Source organism: Phyllobates terribilis, unplaced genomic scaffold (assembly GCF_046119375.1).
Source record: "Phyllobates terribilis strain yellow unplaced genomic scaffold, ASM4611937v1 Scaffold_5743__1_contigs__length_49380, whole genome shotgun sequence".
In the NCBI taxonomy this organism is placed as follows: Eukaryota; Metazoa; Chordata; class Amphibia; order Anura; family Dendrobatidae; genus Phyllobates; species Phyllobates terribilis.
Genome location: NW_027368488.1, coordinates 12,501 through 22,500, shown reverse-complemented (window position 1 = coordinate 22,500; position 10,000 = coordinate 12,501).

The following is a 10,000-nucleotide window of genomic DNA, read 5'->3' as shown; positions in this document are numbered from 1 at the left end:
GGGTGGGCCTATGCGGCGCCACCGTCTGGCTTAGACCTGCCTCCGCCGCGGGGGGTCCTCGACCCACCGGCGGACAGGCACGAGGATTGGGAGAGGGGGGCTGGCCGTCGGGGTCCGCCGCGGCTCTGGCACTAACCCGGCGACGCTGAGGTCACGTGGGTGGTCGTCGGCCTGGCCGTGTCGGCGTCGCCCTCCAGCGTAGTCCCTCTTCCCACTCGCGCCCGTAACCTCAAAGGGATGCCCGAGCGGCTTTTCTTCCCAGGGCTGCTCCCCGCCCAGGGCGGGAGCGCAGGGGGATCCCAGGTCGGCCTTTCACCGTACTCCCTACCTCTTGGCCCTCGTTCCTTCTCCCGTTCTCCATCTAACCCCTTGGCTCTGGGGTTTCCGCTCTCCCTCTCTCACTCTCTCTCCTGCTCCCTGGCCGAGCCGCCTGGGAGGACGAGGGTCGAGGGGGAAGGCAACGGTCGGGCTGGGGCACACCGCACGGTGAGAACCCCCTTCGCCTGCCTCCACACCTCTGTCGTCCTCCCCACTGACGTAGGGGCTCGGGAAAAGACTGGAAATCGCGAAGCTCGGCAGTGGCGCGGAGAGGCCACCCACCGCCGCCGCTGTCGCCACCGCCGCGGAGGCCGCCCTTTCGGACACGAGGGGCAGCGCGAGCCTCCGCTGGCCGGGTACGCATCTGGAAGAAAAGGGCCGCCCTCGGAGAAGATCGCTGTGCTTCCCCGCACAGGGAGCGATTCGGACGACGGGCCCCCACGCCTGGCTGGGTGGGCGCCCCGCCGTTCGCCCGTACGGGTCGTCGGACCACTGCCTTCGCTCGGTTCGGGTCAAACTCCCCACGGCTCGGCCACCTCCGCAGACGGGAGGCGAGGCCGGCATGCGCGCCCAAAGATAGGTGTCGGAAGCCCGGGGGTAGAGGAGGAAGGGGACCGCTCACCTTAAGCCAGCGCGGGCTCCAAAGCCCGGGCCGAGCGAGCGGCGCCACCTCCCCACCCGGGAGCGCTGCGCCAGATCGATCGGAGGAAGAGCAGGGGTGCATGTAGGGACTTGCCCAAGTACGGAGGCTGCAAACCCCTGTCGTCGGGAGATACGTGCCCACGAGTCCTGGAAGCGCGACTCGGGTACAGGCGCCCTTGCGGGGGGGTACTGGATGTGGAACAGCACTGGGGTCGAAGCCACAAAAGCATCCGCCCTCATGGAGCCTCTCCTCGGCCTAAAAATCCAGATTTTAGCCTTGACGGCGCCCCCATGTGGAGAACCAGGGCCCGCGGGGGGGTCTGGCCAGGCTCACTTCAACCCAGGAACACCTCTCTGACTTGGGATAGGCGACCGGCAAAAGTCCCCCCACGCAGCTGCGGAAGCCTGGGTTCAGCCAAGGTGCAGACCTCCAGCCGAACAGGGACTCATAGCCAAAACGCATACCCAGGCCTACGGAGGTGAAAACCAGCTTAAATGAGTCGAAATGTGTCGGGGCTGAGAGGTACCTCTCTCTCATATATTCTGCCGGTGGTGTGCAAAACTGGGTCTTTGCATGGAGTGTCACCCTATACCCACTTTAGGGACGCATGCAAAAAAGTGCCCGATCGCCTGGAACTGTCAGGCGGATTCGGCTCCCTGGAATTTCCTCATTCTGGTTCTTTTTCACTTTTTGTCTCTTTTGCGACATCTAGTGGGCAGGCTGCATTACTGCAACCGGGGACACCTCAAAACGCTTGGAACTGGGGAGCGGGCTCAATTTACAAACGTTTTGCGGGTCCTGGAAGTCAAAATTGTGACTTCTGAAAACGACTAAGTATCAAGGACTCATCGCGCGAATCGCTCTGGAACTGAAATCGGATGCGCGCACTGACATGCTCCCCTCTCTGGAAGTCTGACACAAGTTGAAAAATTTTCTAAGTCCCCAAAAATTTTTTTTTTCAACTTTTTTTCAATTTTCCCCCTGTGGGATATATATTTTACCCACACTTTTGGAGCCCTCCTGGGATGCCCTCTAACATACTAGAACCTCATTTTGTGGAAGTTTTCACAAAATTGTGAAATTTTCAAAAAAGTCAGAAATTTTGCAAAAACGACTAAGTATCAAGGACTCATCGCGCGAATCGCTCTGGAACTGAAATCGGATGCGCGCACTGACACGCTCCCCTGTCTGGAAGTCTGACAAAAGTTGAAAAATTTTCTAAGTCCCCAAAAATTTTTTTTTTCAACTTTTTTTCAATTTTCCCCCTGTGGGATATATATTTTACCCACACTTTTGGAGCCCTCCTGGGATGCCCTCTAACATACTAGAACCTCATTTTGTGGAAGTTTTCACAAAATTGTGAAATTTTCCAAAAAGTCAGAAATTTTGCAAAAACGACTAAGTATCAAGGACTCATCGCGCGAATCGCTCTGGAACTGAAATCGGATGCGCGCACTGACACGCTCCCCTGTCTGGAAGTCTGACAAAAGTTGAAAAATTTTCTAAGTCCCCAAAAATTTTTTTTTTCAACTTTTTTTCAATTTTCCCCCTGTGGGATATATATTTTACCCACACTTTTGGAGCCCTCCTGGGATGCCCTCTAACATACTAGAACCTCATTTTGTGGAAGTTTTCACAAAATTGTGAAATTTTCAAAAAGTCAGAAATTTTGCCAAAAACGACTAAGTATCAAGGACTCATCGCGCGAATCGCTCTGGAACTGAAATCGGATGCGCGCACTGACACGCTCCCCTGTCTGGAAGTCTGACACATGTGTGAAAATTTTCTAAGTCCCCAAAAATTTTTTTTTTCAACTTTTTTTCAATTTTCCCCCTGTGGGATATATATTTTACCCACACTTTTGGAGCCCTCCTGGGATGCCCTCTAACATACTAGAACCTCATTTTGTGGAAGTTTTCACAAAATTGTGAAATTTTCAAAAAGTCAGAAATTTTGCCAAAAACGACTAAGTATCAAGGACTCATCGCGCGAATCGCTCTGGAACTGAAATCGGATGCGCGCACTGACACGCTCCCCTGTCTGGAAGTCTGACAAAAGTTGAAAAATTTTCTAAGTCCCCAAAAATTTTTTTTTTCAACTTTTTTTCAATTTTCCCCCTGTGGGATATATATTTTACCCACACTTTTGGAGCCCTCCTGGGATGCCCTCTAACATACTAGAACCTCATTTTGTGGAAGTTTTCACAAAATTGTGAAATTTTCAAAAAAGTCAGAAATTTTGCAAAAACGACTAAGTATCAAGGACTCATCGCGCGAATCGCTCTGGAACTGAAATCGGATGCGCGCACTGACATGCTCCCCTCTCTGGAAGTCTGACACATGTGTGAAAATTTTCTAAGTCCCCAAAAATTTTTTTTTTCAACTTTTTTTCAATTTTCCCCCTGTGGGATATATATTTTACCCACACTTTTGGAGCCCTCCTGGGATGCCCTCTAACATACTAGAACCTCATTTTGTGGAAGTTTTCACAAAATTGTGAAATTTTCAAAAAGTCAGAAATTTTGCCAAAAACGACTAAGTATCAAGGACTCATCGCGCGAATCGCTCTGGAACTGAAATCGGATGCGCGCACTGACACGCTCCCCTGTCTGGAAGTCTGACACATGTGTGAAAATTTTCTAAGTCCCCAAAAATTTTTTTTTTCAACTTTTTTTCAATTTTCCCCCTGTGGGATATATATTTTACCCACACTTTTGGAGCCCTCCTGGGATGCCCTCTAACATACTAGAACCTCATTTTGTGGAAGTTTTCACAAAATTGTGAAATTTTCAAAAAGTCAGAAATTTTGCCAAAAACGACTAAGTATCAAGGACTCATCGCGCGAATCGCTCTGGAACTGAAATCGGATGCGCGCACTGACACGCTCCCCTGTCTGGAAGTCTGACAAAAGTTGAAAAATTTTCTAAGTCCCCAAAAATTTTTTTTTTCAACTTTTTTTCAATTTTCCCCCTGTGGGATATATATTTTACCCACACTTTTGGAGCCCTCCTGGGATGCCCTCTAACATACTAGAACCTCATTTTGTGGAAGTTTTCACAAAATTGTGAAATTTTCAAAAAGTCAGAAATTTTGCCAAAAACGACTAAGTATCAAGGACTCATCGCGCGAATCGCTCTGGAACTGAAATCGTATGCGCGCACTGACACGCTCCCCTGTCTGGAAGTCTGACAAAAGTTGAAAAATTTTCTAAGTCCCCAAAAATTTTTTTTTTCAACTTTTTTTCAATTTTCCCCCTGTGGGATATATATTTTACCCACACTTTTGGAGCCCTCCTGGGATGCCCTCTAACATACTAGAACCTCATTTTGTGGAAGTTTTCACAAAATTGTGAAATTTTCCAAAAAGTCAGAAATTTTGCAAAAACGACTAAGTATCAAGGACTCATCGCGCGAATCGCTCTGGAACTGAAATCGGATGCGCGCACTGACACGCTCCCCTGTCTGGAAGTCTGACAAAAGTTGAAAAATTTTCTAAGTCCCCAAAAATTTTTTTTTTCAACTTTTTTTCAATTTTCCCCCTGTGGGATATATATTTTACCCACACTTTTGGAGCCCTCCTGGGATGCCCTCTAACATACTAGAACCTCATTTTGTGGAAGTTTTCACAAAATTGTGAAATTTTCCAAAAAGTCAGAAATTTTGCAAAAACGACTAAGTATCAAGGACTCATCGCGCGAATCGCTCTGGAACTGAAATCGGATGCGCGCACTGACATGCTCCCCTCTCTGGAAGTCTGACACATGTGTGAAAATTTTCTAAGTCCCCAAAAATTTTTTTTTTCAACTTTTTTTCAATTTTCCCCCTGTGGGATATATATTTTACCCACACTTTTGGAGCCCTCCTGGGATGCCCTCTAACATACTAGAACCTCATTTTGTGGAAGTTTTCACAAAATTGTGAAATTTTCCAAAAAGTCAGAAATTTTGCAAAAACGACTAAGTATCAAGGACTCATCGCGCGAATCGCTCTGGAACTGAAATCGGATGCGCGCACTGACATGCTCCCCTCTCTGGAAGTCTGACACATGTGTGAAAATTTTCTAAGTCCCCAAAAATTTTTTTTTTCAACTTTTTTTCAATTTTCCCCCTGTGGGATATATATTTTACCCACACTTTTGGAGCCCTCCTGGGATGCCCTCTAACATACTAGAACCTCATTTTGTGGAAGTTTTCACAAAATTGTGAAATTTTCAAAAAGTCAGAAATTTTGCCAAAAACGACTAAGTATCAAGGACTCATCGCGCGAATCGCTCTGGAACTGAAATCGGATGCGCGCACTGACACGCTCCCCTGTCTGGAAGTCTGACACATGTGTGAAAATTTTCTAAGTCCCCAAAAATTTTTTTTTTCAACTTTTTTTCAATTTTCCCCCTGTGGGATATATATTTTACCCACACTTTTGGAGCCCTCCTGGGATGCCCTCTAACATACTAGAACCTCATTTTGTGGAAGTTTTCACAAAATTGTGAAATTTTCAAAAAGTCAGAAATTTTGCCAAAAACGACTAAGTATCAAGGACTCATCGCGCGAATCGCTCTGGAACTGAAATCGGATGCGCGCACTGACACGCTCCCCTGTCTGGAAGTCTGACAAAAGTTGAAAAATTTTCTAAGTCCCCAAAAATTTTTTTTTTCAACTTTTTTTCAATTTTCCCCCTGTGGGATATATATTTTACCCACACTTTTGGAGCCCTCCTGGGATGCCCTCTAACATACTAGAACCTCATTTTGTGGAAGTTTTCACAAAATTGTGAAATTTTCCAAAAAGTCAGAAATTTTGCAAAAACGACTAAGTATCAAGGACTCATCGCGCGAATCGCTCTGGAACTGAAATCGGATGCGCGCACTGACACGCTCCCCTGTCTGGAAGTCTGACAAAAGTTGAAAAATTTTCTAAGTCCCCAAAAATTTTTTTTTTCAACTTTTTTTCAATTTTCCCCCTGTGGGATATATATTTTACCCACACTTTTGGAGCCCTCCTGGGATGCCCTCTAACATACTAGAACCTCATTTTGTGGAAGTTTTCACAAAATTGTGAAATTTTCAAAAAGTCAGAAATTTTGCCAAAAACGACTAAGTATCAAGGACTCATCGCGCGAATCGCTCTGGAACTGAAATCGGATGCGCGCACTGACACGCTCCCCTGTCTGGAAGTCTGACAAAAGTTGAAAAATTTTCTAAGTCCCCAAAAATTTTTTTTTTCAACTTTTTTTCAATTTTCCCCCTGTGGGATATATATTTTACCCACACTTTTGGAGCCCTCCTGGGATGCCCTCTAACATACTAGAACCTCATTTTGTGGAAGTTTTCACAAAATTGTGAAATTTTCAAAAAGTCAGAAATTTTGCCAAAAACGACTAAGTATCAAGGACTCATCGCGCGAATCGCTCTGGAACTGAAATCGGATGCGCGCACTGACACGCTCCCCTGTCTGGAAGTCTGACACATGTGTGAAAATTTTCTAAGTCCCCAAAAATTTTTTTTTTCAACTTTTTTTCAATTTTCCCCCTGTGGGATATATATTTTACCCACACTTTTGGAGCCCTCCTGGGATGCCCTCTAACATACTAGAACCTCATTTTGTGGAAGTTTTCACAAAATTGTGAAATTTTCAAAAAGTCAGAAATTTTGCCAAAAACGACTAAGTATCAAGGACTCATCGCGCGAATCGCTCTGGAACTGAAATCGGATGCGCGCACTGACACGCTCCCCTGTCTGGAAGTCTGACAAAAGTTGAAAAATTTTCTAAGTCCCCAAAAATTTTTTTTTTCAACTTTTTTTCAATTTTCCCCCTGTGGGATATATATTTTACCCACACTTTTGGAGCCCTCCTGGGATGCCCTCTAACATACTAGAACCTCATTTTGTGGAAGTTTTCACAAAATTGTGAAATTTTCCAAAAAGTCAGAAATTTTGCAAAAACGACTAAGTATCAAGGACTCATCGCGCGAATCGCTCTGGAACTGAAATCGGATGCGCGCACTGACACGCTCCCCTGTCTGGAAGTCTGACAAAAGTTGAAAAATTTTCTAAGTCCCCAAAAATTTTTTTTTTCAACTTTTTTTCAATTTTCCCCCTGTGGGATATATATTTTACCCACACTTTTGGAGCCCTCCTGGGATGCCCTCTAACATACTAGAACCTCATTTTGTGGAAGTTTTCACAAAATTGTGAAATTTTCAAAAAGTCAGAAATTTTGCCAAAAACGACTAAGTATCAAGGACTCATCGCGCGAATCGCTCTGGAACTGAAATCGGATGCGCGCACTGACACGCTCCCCTGTCTGGAAGTCTGACACATGTGTGAAAATTTTCTAAGTCCCCAAAAATTTTTTTTTTCAACTTTTTTTCAATTTTCCCCCTGTGGGATATATATTTTACCCACACTTTTGGAGCCCTCCTGGGATGCCCTCTAACATACTAGAACCTCATTTTGTGGAAGTTTTCACAAAATTGTGAAATTTTCAAAAAGTCAGAAATTTTGCCAAAAACGACTAAGTATCAAGGACTCATCGCGCGAATCGCTCTGGAACTGAAATCGGATGCGCGCACTGACACGCTCCCCTGTCTGGAAGTCTGACAAAAGTTGAAAAATTTTCTAAGTCCCCAAAAATTTTTTTTTTCAACTTTTTTTCAATTTTCCCCCTGTGGGATATATATTTTACCCACACTTTTGGAGCCCTCCTGGGATGCCCTCTAACATACTAGAACCTCATTTTGTGGAAGTTTTCACAAAATTGTGAAATTTTCCAAAAAGTCAGAAATTTTGCAAAAACGACTAAGTATCAAGGACTCATCGCGCGAATCGCTCTGGAACTGAAATCGGATGCGCGCACTGACACGCTCCCCTGTCTGGAAGTCTGACAAAAGTTGAAAAATTTTCTAAGTCCCCAAAAATTTTTTTTTTCAACTTTTTTTCAATTTTCCCCCTGTGGGATATATATTTTACCCACACTTTTGGAGCCCTCCTGGGATGCCCTCTAACATACTAGAACCTCATTTTGTGGAAGTTTTCACAAAATTGTGAAATTTTCCAAAAAGTCAGAAATTTTGCAAAAACGACTAAGTATCAAGGACTCATCGCGCGAATCGCTCTGGAACTGAAATCGGATGCGCGCACTGACATGCTCCCCTCTCTGGAAGTCTGACACATGTGTGAAAATTTTCTAAGTCCCCAAAAATTTTTTTTTTCAACTTTTTTTCAATTTTCCCCCTGTGGGATATATATTTTACCCACACTTTTGGAGCCCTCCTGGGATGCCCTCTAACATACTAGAACCTCATTTTGTGGAAGTTTTCACAAAATTGTGAAATTTTCAAAAAGTCAGAAATTTTGCCAAAAACGACTAAGTATCAAGGACTCATCGCGCGAATCGCTCTGGAACTGAAATCGGATGCGCGCACTGACACGCTCCCCTGTCTGGAAGTCTGACAAAAGTTGAAAAATTTTCTAAGTCCCCAAAAATTTTTTTTTTCAACTTTTTTTCAATTTTCCCCCTGTGGGATATATATTTTACCCACACTTTTGGAGCCCTCCTGGGATGCCCTCTAACATACTAGAACCTCATTTTGTGGAAGTTTTCACAAAATTGTGAAATTTTCCAAAAAGTCAGAAATTTTGCAAAAACGACTAAGTATCAAGGACTCATCGCGCGAATCGCTCTGGAACTGAAATCGGATGCGCGCACTGACACGCTCCCCTGTCTGGAAGTCTGACAAAAGTTGAAAAATTTTCTAAGTCCCCAAAAATTTTTTTTTTCAACTTTTTTTCAATTTTCCCCCTGTGGGATATATATTTTACCCACACTTTTGGAGCCCTCCTGGGATGCCCTCTAACATACTAGAACCTCATTTTGTGGAAGTTTTCACAAAATTGTGAAATTTTCCAAAAAGTCAGAAATTTTGCAAAAACGACTAAGTATCAAGGACTCATCGCGCGAATCGCTCTGGAACTGAAATCGGATGCGCGCACTGACACGCTCCCCTGTCTGGAAGTCTGACAAAAGTTGAAAAATTTTCTAAGTCCCCAAAAATTTTTTTTTTCAACTTTTTTTCAATTTTCCCCCTGTGGGATATATATTTTACCCACACTTTTGGAGCCCTCCTGGGATGCCCTCTAACATACTAGAACCTCATTTTGTGGAAGTTTTCACAAAATTGTGAAATTTTCAAAAAGTCAGAAATTTTGCCAAAAACGACTAAGTATCAAGGACTCATCGCGCGAATCGCTCTGGAACTGAAATCGGATGCGCGCACTGACACGCTCCCCTGTCTGGAAGTCTGACACATGTGTGAAAATTTTCTAAGTCCCCAAAAATTTTTTTTTTCAACTTTTTTTCAATTTTCCCCCTGTGGGATATATATTTTACCCACACTTTTGGAGCCCTCCTGGGATGCCCTCTAACATACTAGAACCTCATTTTGTGGAAGTTTTCACAAAATTGTGAAATTTTCAAAAAGTCAGAAATTTTGCCAAAAACGACTAAGTATCAAGGACTCATCGCGCGAATCGCTCTGGAACTGAAATCGTATGCGCGCACTGACACGCTCCCCTGTCTGGAAGTCTGACAAAAGTTGAAAAATTTTCTAAGTCCCCAAAAATTTTTTTTTTCAACTTTTTTTCAATTTTCCCCCTGTGGGATATATATTTTACCCACACTTTTGGAGCCCTCCTGGGATGCCCTCTAACATACTAGAACCTCATTTTGTGGAAGTTTTCACAAAATTGTGAAATTTTCCAAAAAGTCAGAAATTTTGCAAAAACGACTAAGTATCAAGGACTCATCGCGCGAATCGCTCTGGAACTGAAATCGGATGCGCGCACTGACACGCTCCCCTGTCTGGAAGTCTGACAAAAGTTGAAAAATTTTCTAAGTCCCCAAAAATTTTTTTTTTCAACTTTTTTTCAATTTTCCCCCTGTGGGATATATATTTTACCCACACTTTTGGAGCCCTCCTGGGATGCCCTCTAACATACTAGAACCTCATTTTGTGGAAGTTTTCACAAAATTGTGAAATTTTCC